At 42.9% G+C, this 12,390-nt stretch overlaps 1 protein-coding gene and 1 pseudogene across 1 annotated transcript in view; both read right to left on the reverse strand.

The window, feature by feature from the left end:
* The window catches only part of Rangap1 (Ran GTPase activating protein 1), a 31,166-nt gene extending 30,493 nt beyond the window's left edge, over nucleotides 1–673 (reverse strand). Inside the window, exon 1 of the mRNA XM_020168181.2 lies at nucleotides 421–673. The gene's annotated coding sequence lies outside the window, so the exon portion shown is untranslated. The remainder of the gene's footprint in view (nucleotides 1–420) is intronic.
* A 6,463-nt stretch (nucleotides 674–7,136) lies between these two features.
* On the reverse strand, nucleotides 7,137–8,247 carry LOC109689374 (ubiquitin-conjugating enzyme E2 variant 2 pseudogene; annotated as a pseudogene).
* Nucleotides 8,248–12,390: the final 4,143 nt, after the last annotated feature.

The following is a 12,390-nucleotide window of genomic DNA, read 5'->3' on the forward strand; positions in this document are numbered from 1 at the left end:
CCAGACGGACCCCTGCGGGAGTGGGCCGACTGGAGAGGCGGCGGAGGCGAGCTAGGCGCGCACGCCGGCGGTGCAGGACACGGGCGGCGGGGCCCCACCCGGGATCCCTGCAGGACTCGCACCGCCTCCAGGTGAGACAGACGCTAGCATGAGACGCCAATGATCGCATCTGCCGGCTGGGCGGCTCAGCCTAGTCAGACGCCCTCTCTAGGTCTCAGTTTCCCCACTTGTAAAAAGAGCCAGCGCCGTCCAGCACCCCACTCCCTCTACTCCGCGCTCAGCCACCAAGGGCGCAGCAGAAGAGGCCGATGGACGGGCAGCGAGAGCTCAGCGCACTACACACTCCTCGCCAAGTCCCTGGCGGCTCCTGCGCCCCATCCCAGGCAGGTGACGGGGAAAGTAAAGGAACCCCGACCATACCGTAAACAGGCAGCGCCGCCGCGTGGGACGACCCGATCGCGCGCGTCCACCGCGCTTGGTGGAGACGGATTTAGGGTCCGGTAAGGTTCGGTCCGGTCGCCGTCCCCGGGCCCAGCGGTCCCAATGCCCAGTCAGCCTGCTTGTCGCGTTCCCGGATCTCTTAGCCACTCGCGTCTCCCACACCACCTGCTCTCCGCACGGCGGCGGATGATGGCGGAGGAGGAGGATTTTGAAAGCCGGCAGTTTCTTTCCTTCGATTTGATTTGTTCGAGCCGGGACTGGCTTCTCCCCGCCCCACGCGCGCGGCCCACCGGGTAGGGAAGTCCTGTTCTGCTGCACGGGCGCGATGGGGTGCGCGCCTCGAACTATTAGTCCCATGGTGCACCGCGTCAAGCACTCCCGGTCCTCCTCTCCGCCTGCCCTGGCTCTTTTTCGTGGAGAACGCAGGGCGGTGTTTGGTCAGAGAAAATAGAGACTACGATTCCCTGAAGGCCTTGCGGTCAGTCGTCTACACCCTTCCGGGAAGGTTTGCGCTCAGGTTCTCACAACTTTATTGAAAAAGGCTGATGCTGCCAAAGAGCACTGCTGTATCTCTTCAGCAATAAATAGGGATCCATTTGCTGAAAGAAAAGGCTCCTTGCTTTTGTCCCATAAAATGATCAGAACAGTCGAAGGATTACTTGATAATGAAAAGGGAAATAGCAACTGCATAGTAGAGAAACCCCACCTTAACCACCGAATGCCTGCCGGCATGCCTGCCGGTAGTCCCACCACATTAACAATAACAGGACAAACTGACATCCATCATAGCCTCTTTACGTGATGCAGTGCATCACCGCCCGCTCAGCAATGCACAAAATTAATGAAACCATGAGGAAATTTCAAAGAAACACAAGCTGAGGGACAGAATAATTGGTCCGTACCCTTCAAAAAATGTCTGTGTCATGACAAAAAAACAAAAACAAAAAAAGGACTGTTGCTGATTAAAGGAGATAACAAATGGACTGGGGGGTAGCTTGGTGGCAAAACTCTTGCCTGTTTTGTGCAAAGTCCTGGGTTCACCCCAAAATAAAAAAAAAATGAATGAATGAATAAGGGATATGAAAAAGACATGAAAACTAAGTGCACTATGTAGCCTTGGATTAGCTCCTGGATTGGGGAGTTTGCTGTAAAGGACAATATCAAGACAGCAAAATTTGACTATATATTATATAACTATATTAATGTAAAATTTGTTTCTACTGATTATGTAAGCGTGATATTATAAGAAAATATCGGGGTTTTCTAAAATCCTTGGAGGACACCCAGCCCCTGCCTCCTGCAGAATTGGTTACTTGCTTGGTGTTCAAGATTTATGGGAGAAAACCCCCACAAATCAGAAGTATTGTGTGTTGACTGTTGAGTGTATTCTCAGAAGAGACTTCCCTTGTTCTAAAGGAGGAAAACGCTGAAATAATTAGGGGCATGATATTTGACACTTACTCACAAAATGATTTTTTTTAATTACTGTGTATCTCCATGGAGAGATACACAAATGTAAAATGTTAACAAGTGAATCTGGGTGTGTAAGAGGTGCTTTAGCTGCTTTTGCTGAAAAGCACAGACTCTTTACTTGGACCCACAAATTAATTAAAAACAGGAGAAAAACTTGGCATTTCCATCTCCATTTTGCACCTGTTGGTTTTGCTTTGAGTCATTCTCTCCTGCAGCCACCTTGAAATTGAAGAAGAACAGGAATGATCGATAACATCTTTATGCTATCCCTAGGGAACAGCAGAGCCTTGAAGGATAGACCAACCCTCCAAATGAGGAAAATTACCTTTAGGGATAAGGCTACACCCTGGAGCAGGAATAATCATGTCTTGGGAACCTGATTGCCCAGTCAAGTGATGATAATAACAATTTCTCTGGAACCCTGAAAGAACAAAGACTGAGATAATGACCAACCAGACCCCACTTGACCACTGAAACACACCTGTGACTGAGACTGTTCATGCATATTTTTTGTCCCTTGTCCTAATTCTTTGTCTATTTAAAGGTAAAGCTCATGTCTGTACCCTAAGGATGGCTGAAAATGGGCTGAGTGTTTACTGTGCCTCTTTCCACCGTGTGTCCTAGGCCCTGTAATAAATCTCCTTCCTCTGCCCTTCACTATGTCTCTTTAGTTGCCATATAGGGACAAGTGGCTGGATAGGGCATGTGGAATCCCAGGAATTTGAGCCTTGGGTTCAAAACTCTGGTTTCAAGTGGAGAATATATGGGAGAGCCAGGTGTGGTGACATCTATCTAGGGAGGATCATAAGTTTAGGCCAGCTTGGGCTACATAGTGAGACCCTATCTCTAAACCAGGGGGGAGGAGTGCAACTAGGGTATGGCTCCTGTGGCAGAATTCCTGCCTAGCAAGCTTGAGGTCTGGAATTAAAACTCCAGTACCACCAAAAAAAAAAAAATTAAATAAAAAATACATGGGAGTTCTTTGAATATTTTTGCAACTTTTCTGTAGGCTTGAATTATTTTAAAATACAGCCTGGCATGATGGTGCAGGACTATAATCCCAGCACTATGGTTTATGAAGTGCATTCAAGGGGCAGCCTGGGCTAAATAGTGAAATCCTGTCTCAAAAAAAAAGAAAAAGGAAAAAAAAGGGCTAGCAGCATGACCCTGAGTTAAAACACTAATACAAAAAAAAAAAAAAAAGTATAAAAACCCTAGAGTTTTTCTTTTCCTCTATTTTACAAAGAACTTTCTTTTTTTTGGGGGGTGGGGGTGGTTTGGTTTTTTGAGACAATGTTTTACTATGTTGCCCAGGCTGGCCTTCAACTTGCTACATTGGCTTCAAACTCCCATCCTCTTGCTTTCACCTGCTGTGTGCTGGGATTCAGATGTGTATTGCCACACCCAACTACCGACTACAAAGAAGTTTTTAACCATTATATAAATAAAGTGTTAATTATAAATGTTTCTACAGATATAGGATAGGATAAAGGGACCCTAAGTAAACAGGACCCTAAACTCTTAGCACCCTGAAATAATCAGCATATGCAGTCTTCTTTCCTAAGTTACCTGTTTGGTTTTTTTTTGTGGGATCAGGATTTGAATTCAGGGCTCCATGTTTGCAAAGCAGGCGCTCTACCACTTGAATCATGCATACAGTCCTTCAAGTTACCTTCTGCAACTCAGCCCACACTTGCTGTTGGTTTACCCTGGCAAATAAATAGGTCATGTGCCATACAACTAACTGAATCTTTTTTTTTTTTTTTTTGAACTCAGGGCCTTCACCTTGAGCCACTCTACCAGCCCTTTTTTGTGATGAGGTTTCTTTTGAGATAGGGTCTTAATGAAGTATTTGCCCCAGGAAGGCTTCAAATCTCCATCCTCCTAATCTCTGCTTCCTGAGTAGCTAGGATTATAGGCATGAGCCACCAGTGCTGGCCACTAATTGACTCTTTACAACCATAACTCCCCCCAGCCCAGAACTGAGAAAACTGGAGACCAGAGAGAAGATAACTTCTCTGTTCACACAACTTCTGAGAGGTGACTCCTCTCCCTACCTGCCTTCTCCCTTTCTGTCTACAATGGCCACATCATCCAGGTGGCCTTCCATCATCACTCTAGCAGAATTCCTGCAGGTGCCCACAATAGTTGGTCCACAGCTCTGAGGGCTTTTTCATAGAGTTACCAATATTGCTCTTCCTCCTCCTCCTCCTCCTCCTCCTCCTCCTCCTCCTCCTCCTCCTCCTCTTCTTCTTCTTCTTCTTCTTCTTCTTCTTCTTCTTCTTCTTCTTCTTTTCTTCTTCTTCTTTCTTTTGGGTGGTACTGTGGTTTGAACTCAGGCCCTGAAGCTTGCTGCCAGACAAGTACTCCACCACCTGAGTCATGGCCCAGCCCTTTTTTTATGTTAGGTATTTTCTTTTTCTATTCTTTCTATTTTGTGGTGTGTGTGTGTGTGTGTGTGCGTGTGTGTGTGTGTGTGTGTTGGGTATTTTTGAAATAGGGTATCCCAAATTATTTGTCCAGGCTGGCTTGGAACTGTGATCCTCCTGATCTCTGCTAGGATTACAGGCATGAGGCATGAGCCACTGGTGCCCAGCCAAAGTTAACAATATTCTTTTCTTAGTGGCTGCCTCCTCAGCCTGGGAGTGTCTCCAGGGCAGGTTCGGTACCCTTCTTTGCAATATCATCTCTGGTTCTGGCTTGTCCTGGGTGCTTTAAGTTTCTTCACTTTTTATGTCACCCTCACTTTTGAGAATTTTTTTCTTTTTTTTGGTGGGACTAGCGTTTCAATTTAGGACTTCAAGCTTGTAAAGCCGGTGCTCTACCACTTGAGCCACACCTCCAGTTCATTTTGCTCTGGTTATTTTGGAGATGGGAGTCTCTCAAACTATTTGCCTGGGCTGTCCTCAATTGAACCTTGATCCTCCCAATCTCAGCCTCCCAGGTAGCTAGGATTATAGGCATGAGCCACCAGTGCCTAACCTACTTTTGAAAATCTTAATTCCAGTAAACATCACCAGATATTTCCTTAAACCGAACTATCCCGAGAGGGGTTGTTATACTCCCAACCATGCCTGATGCTGTTCCTGTGCTGTTTCACACTAGGACTGGTCAGAGCAGCCTGGATTTTCCTTGAGGGTAATCCCAGTTTCACTTCTTGAGACTCTCAGCCTCAGATAGTGATCTCCCAAAGGGAAGAGGAAGAAGGTGGGTGGTAACAGCACCTTAGAAGGCCTTCCCCTTCCTCATTCAGCTAGGGATCATCAGATTTCAGAGCTGGGAGAGACCAGTGTCATCTCTCTCTCTCTCTCTCTCTGTCTCTCTCTCCTTCTTGCCCGTTTTCTAATTTTCTTTCTTTCCAGTTATCACTTAGAGCTAGTCTTCCTGGTTTAAGAAGTGGAGTCAGCCTCGGACAGAGTAGACCCATCCAAAGTCTTCTCTTTGCTCACTTCAAACAATGAAGGGCTGAAGTTCTGAGAGCCCAATAACCGGTCCAAATTACACAGTGATTTAGACAGGAGACAGCAGAAGCCAGCTCTCTGGAGTCCTGTTCAATACACATATACACAAAGCAAGTCATGTTGTGACTGCAAGCTGAACCTGAGTGTGAGGGGCAATGGGGAGTTCCAGACCTTTCTTTCTCTCTTGTGCAGCTTTTTTTTTTTTTTTTTTAAAGAATGTTTTAGAAAGCAGGCTGCCTTTGATTAGTCTGGTTTACTTAACTGAGCTGCCTTTGATTAGTCTGGTTTACTTTTAAATTCCATTCTGGTGCCTAAATGCAAACTTAACTGCCAATCATAAATGGAATAAATAACAATATTTCTGCTGGTTTCCTGAAAAACTATTAAGGCTGCAGATTTGCCATTTAGTGTGATCAAAAACAAATGGTTGAAGTATGCCAGACACGTGAGGAATGTGGAGAGAAATTCCCTAGACCCAGTCGGGTGCAGGCCTAGGGTCCCTGGAGAGAAACTGGTTAGCTAGCTCACCAGCACAGCAAGGGAAGCTCTGCCAGGGTCACCTGCTCACCTCTCCTTCCTTGGGTGGGGGTGGGGGAAAATATCATCTGTGAATGACACTCAAACCATACTTCCTTCAGGCCCAGGGCTCCCAATTAGAAAATGTTTTTTTGGTTTTTTTTTTGGCAGTTGTATGGGTTTTTATTTAATTTTACATTTTTTATTCATTTATTCACATGAGCATGTATTGTTTGGGTCATTTCTCCCCCCTATGCCCCTCTTATTGTTTGCTTTTTTAATGCAGGGTCTCACATTCTACTTGGGCCATGTCCCCCACTCTAGAAAACACTATTTTTTAACTTTGATAAATAATCATAATTAAGAAAATTCATTCACTCCACAAACAGATATCAAACACCTACCTTGGAAAAGGCATTGCTCTACTTCCCAAGAATCTAGTGATGAGCAGAACAGAAAACGTTGGTGGCTAGGTGCTGGTGGTTCACACTTGCACTGTTAGCAACTCAGGACACAAAGATCAGGAGGATCTGGGTTTGAAGCCACCCAGGTTTGAAGACCCTATCTTGAAAAACCCCATCACAAAAAAAAGGCAGGTGGAGTGGCCCAAGGCATAGGCCATGAGTTAAAAAGGATGGTGTCCACAGAGGACCTTATAGTCTACTGAAAATATTGATGAAGGGTTTCATGGTACCAAAGGTTTTGGGAGATTATCTTATCTTTTAACGGTTATTTTATTTGGAAATGGAAATCATTTTATTGTTTTCTAAAATAAAAACTGGGTCTGGGATGTACTTAGTGGTAGACTGCTTGCCTGGCATGCCCAAGTGCCTGGATTCCACCCCCAGTAACACAAAAACAACAAAAAACCCTGTTAGTTTTTTTTGAAAGTTAGCAAAGATTTACTTAACAAAGGGAGAAAAAGGGAAAGAAAACCACCCCTACACACACAGGAGTTGTAAGCAAGAGGCTGTGATTTTGAAAAATTAATATAAATACAAGAAAATAAACAAGAAAGTTAAAAATTATCTTTTTTTTAAATAACAAAAATGTTATGTGGATTATGGATGAATATGTGAGAAAAACAAATATAGCAAAATTAATAGTAATAGAACAATCTAGAACATATAGGTATTCATTGTATAGTACTTTCAACTTTCTTTATGTTTGCCTCCTTAGTAGCTAGGTAAACCACTGGTGCCTAGCTCCATTACTCTTTCTTTTTTTTTTTTTTTTTTCTTTTCGTTGACTTAAATGCATGGTTTATTAAACAAAGACTGTAAACAAATATTTATCATGTCTGTTACATGTAACACACAGGAACATCTTTTAACAGAAATTCATTGATTCCCCAACATCTTTTTATTATAAATACAGGTATCAAAACAATCCTGAACATACTGTCGATACTACTAGTAGTCAGCGCCCACACTGCTTTAAAAATTAACACAATTTGTGACAATATTTATTGTATCTGCTACTTTAACCAATTTTATTGCAGCTCTTTCACTAAGGTGGATAAAGCATGCCATGTCTGTTTTTCCTTCTTGAGATTTTATGTTTCAGAAGCACACGTTTCTCACACTTCTTGCCATGCTTTCATCTTATAAACCTGAATTCTATTTCGAGTACTCCCAGTTCACGTTTAAATGACAGTGCCTTAATAAGAGAAAGAAAAATTCTGCTGCCTTTTTCCGCCCGTTACCTGAAAACATAATGGGTGTACATATATTAAATATATTCTTACAGATGTCCAGGTCATGTTTACCAGCTGGAATTCTCTTACTTAATGTGTGGGTATTTTGCATTGTGATATTTAATCAAGACACTAATATGAGTAGAAGGTTGTTGATTTAAGACAAATTTGAGATCCACTAAAATTAATTGTTGTATGTTTGTCCCTCTGGTGGCTGTGGAAGCTTCATATTTTCTTTGGACATCATTAGACGTCTTAGCTCTTGAAGTACAACTTTAATGCTATATGAATTTTGCCATTTTGCTAACACTGGTATGCTCCATGCATCCACCATTCCACTGGAATTATTTATTCCATTCATATTAATTTTTGTTACAAATCTAACTGATGGAGGAGCTTCTGGATATTTAGGTCCACATTCTACTTTCAGGCTATATATTCTGTTTTCATAATTTGTCCTTGGTGGCCCAATAATCATGCCTGTCCACCTTGTAAGTGTCATGTCTTCATCATCTTCAAGGCCCCAGCTAACCGTACTATCACCTACTCCTTTTTGTCCTTCTTCAAGCTCTTCCAACAAGCGAAAATTACGAGGAACTTTAACTCCTGTGGAGACTGCCATCTTCTCCTGCAGCCCCTCCATTACCTTTTCTTATCCCCCCATTCCCCTTTTAAAAACAATTTTAAACAGGTCATTATCCAATTTTCATATATGCTTACAAAGCACTTCAATCATATTCACCTTGTTTGAATGGTTTTTTTTTTTTTGCTCTTTTTGAGATAGGCTGGCCTGGAAATTAAAATCGTCCAGCCTAATCCTCCCTGGGATGAATATTTTTATAACATGTTGAGGACAAATGTTTTATTACCTGCATTGCATCTACTGTATTCGTGACTAGCCTGTCTCCCATTCAAGACTCATAGATCTTCCTTCTTTATTCATGTCACCCTCACTTTTGAAAAGGTGAATTGTATGGACTGTGTTCCAAAGAAAATATATATAAATATATATATATATATCTTTATAAACACAGTGTTGGTACTAGGGTTTGAACTCAGGGCCTCACATCTTCTAGGCAGGCACTCTACCACCTGAGCCACTCTGCCAGCCCTTTTTTGTGTTGAATATTTTCAAGATAGCATCTCTCACACTCTTTGCCTGGGCTGGCTTTGAACTTCAATCCTCCTGATCTCTGCCTCCTTAATAGCTAGGATTACAGGTGTGAGCCACTGGCACCAGAGAATATATTTTTTATTTATTTTTAAATTAACAACCACATGTAGCTGGGCACAGTGGCTCACACCTGTAATCCTAGCTACATAGGAGGCAGAGATCAGGAGGATTGAGATTTGAGACCAGCCTGTGCAAAAAGCAAGATTCTATCTCAAAAATAATCAACACAAAAAAGAACTGGTAGAGTGGTTCGTTCAAGTGGTAAAAGGCCTCCTAGCAAGTGCAAGGCCCTGAGTTCAAACCCCAGTGTCACCAAAAAAACACACTCTTTTTGCCAGGTGTCAGTAGGTACAAAGCTCTGAATTCAAACCCCAGACCCAGGGAAAAAGAAAAACAACTGTTTTCTAATTAAGAGGCCTGAGTCTGAAAGAAGGTGTGGTTTGAGTGCCCTTCACAGATGATGTAACCACTCCCTCCCAGAAGAAGAAAGGAGGTGACATTGGCAGAGAGCTGGTGAGCTGACCCATCTCTTTCCAGGAGCCCCAGACCAGCACCTGGCTGGGTCTTGGGAATTTCTCTCCATATGTATATGCTTTACAAGTGATAGTTCACTCAAACCTTACAGTGACCCCATATTAGTCAGGGTTCTCCAGAGAAACAGAGCCAATAGGACAGATGGATGGATAGCTAGATAGATAGAAAAATAGACTTGTTTATAAGGAATTGACATGTGATTATGGAGACTAGCAAGTTTCCTTCTTTCCTTCCTCCCTTCCTTCCTTTCTTCTTTCCTTCCTCCCTTCCTTCCTTCCTTCCTTTCTTTCCTGCAGTACTGGGGATCAAACCCAGGGCCTTGCACATGTTAGGCAAGTGTTCTACCACTGAGTTATACCCCCAGTCCCTTGACAGGTCCTAAGATCTGCATTCAGCAAGCTGGAGAGATCTGAAGAGCTAATGTTTTAGCTTGAATCCAAAGGCAGGAAAAAAATAAACAAGCAAAAAATACAGTGTATCATCTTAAAGGCAGTCAGAGAGTAGGAATCCCTTCTTATTTAGAAGAAAGTCAGCTTTTTTGTACTATTTAGCCCTCTGAGGCCCATCCACCTTACAGAGGGAAATTTACTTAGTGTATCAACTTGACTGTTAAACTCATCTGAAAAACTTTCTCATAGAAATACCCAGAAAAATGTTTCATATTATTTGACAACTCCGTGGGTACCCCATGGCCCAGTCAAGTTGATACATAAAATTAGCCATCACAAACCTTATGGGATAAGTACAGTCATAAACTACATAGTGGGGTTTTAGTCAACAACAGGCTACATATGTGATGGTATATAGTGTATAGACCAGGTATGTAGTAGATTATACCACAAGGTTTGTGTAACTACATTCTATAATGTTCCCACAATGACACAATCATGTAACAAGAAATTTCTCAAAATGTGCCCCCATCATTAAATGACTCATGGCTATACTCTTATTATTCTGTCTTAGTTTGGGTTGTTATAACAAATACCATAGACTGAGGGGTTTAAGTGACAGAAGTTTATTTCTCACAGATCTGGACACTGAAATTCAAGATCAGGGTGCCAACACAGTCAGGTTATTGGTGAGCACTCTCTTCCTGGGTTATAGGTGCCCACTTTCTTGCTATATCCTCATCTGGAACAGTGAGACAAACAAAGACAGAGCTAGAGCTCGATCTCTCTCTGGTCTTTCTTCTTATCCCATTTGTAAGGACTCCACACTCATGACCTAATTATCTCCCAAAGGCCCCATTTCCTAATACCATCATATTGGGGGTCAGGGTTTCAGCATATGCATTTGGGGGGACACAAATGCCCAAGTCCATAGTATCTCCAACTTACTGATGAGGAAAAAGGAACATCAGCCTAAAATTGTGCACACATGCAGGACCCTCACTAAATACTACCAAGTTAAGATCGCTTGCTGGAGGGCTAGGGCCTGGGACTATGCTGGAGCTGTGGGGACAGAGAACTTGGCAATGAATGTTTGCAGAATGAGTAAATGAACCCTGCATATGGTTGCAACTAAGCTTGCCACAATGCTCACTGAAGAAGGGATACATGAATAATGTACCTCTCAGTACCTCAAGATCAGGAGCCTTGGATTCCCATTGTCCAGTGACCTACTCATGTGGCAAGTCATTGGGGACAACTAGTGACAGATTCATATTTAAGACACCCATATCATAGTACAGTGGTCATGCCTTATAGGTGAATAAGTCTAGCACTGGATCTTGCCTCTGTCTCTTCCTTAGATGTGTGACCTTGACAAGTCACTTTACTGCTTTGTGTCTATTCCTCACCTGAAGGTAGGTAAAAGCAATTTTGACTTACAGGGTTTTGAGATTTCACAAAGGCAACATCTTTGGCTCATAATGAACAAGTGCTGGCTGTTACTGCTACTTCAGTTTTCATGTGGGAAATACAGACCTGTAGCCCAATTAACATCATGGTTTCCAAGAAAACCTCCTGGCCCTTTTCCCCAGAGCACCTCCACATACATATGTGATTGTATAGTTATAGTACAGCCCCCCCTTTTTTTTAACCATCTCTGGCAGCCTAAACAATTCAACAGGTTGATGCCATACTGAAGAAATGATGGGCTCGCATCTGGGTCTTCCTAATGTACCTCTGTGATATCCCCACCACATCATCCAGCCCCCTAAATCATCAGACTCAGCCTTGAGCCCATGACTTGAGTCTATCCCAGGTGACTCAATGATTAATTTCCTATAAACATCAGTGATGTCTGAGAGCCACTGGACTCTGGTTTTGTTTCTGAGAATTTCCATCCTCTTCATGCCAGACCCTGACTTTTTGTTTGGTCATTTCAGAGTAGTAAGAAAGAAGGCAGCCACAGAAAAAAGTTTAAGAACTTCTGAAAGTGCAGGTACGTTTTGTTTCCCTTCCAAATCTCAAAGGGCACTAGTGGCTCATGCCTGTAATCCTAGATACTTGGGAGGCTGAGATTGTGGGGTGGGTCACAGATCGAAGTCAGCCCAAATTTCCCTAAAAGCAGAGGTGGTGGGAAGTGTCAGAGGCGATGTAAGGCACACAATTGCTGGAGTCAGAACTGCCCCCTTTGGACAAGTCAATTAATCTCTGAGTTTTAGTTGCCCTTCTGTGAAATGGGCATGCTAAAACTAATGTTCCAGGATTATTGTGAGAATTAAATAAGTAAACATAGCCCCAGATTCTTGTCCCTGCTGGCACCTATCACAGTGTAAATATGTTTCAAATGTGTCTCACTATTGTAGCCTTAGTTCCTAAGATTGTATCTGGCACAAATGTTTGTTGGCCAGTCTCACAGATGATCTGCCAGTCTCACAGATGATCTGTAATACATTAAATATACATACACACGTGTGTGCATAAAATGAAGAAGGGGAAAGGGAAATTTGAGAGAACTTTCACTGGAACGTGGGTCCTCCATGAATCAACTGGGCAGATAACGGTTGTGCTAGATGAACACTATTTGAATCAGAAGCTCTGGATTCAAATCTAGTCTGATACTACCAGCTCTAAGGCAGTGCCATAGATGCTTACAGCTGGTCTGTCTGGTTAATCTCCCCTCATCTCCTGAGTCCCCTGAGCAGACTC

The sequence above is a fragment of the Castor canadensis genome, chromosome 8, assembly GCF_047511655.1.
Source record: "Castor canadensis chromosome 8, mCasCan1.hap1v2, whole genome shotgun sequence".
NCBI lineage: Eukaryota > Metazoa > Chordata > Mammalia > Rodentia > Castoridae > Castor > Castor canadensis.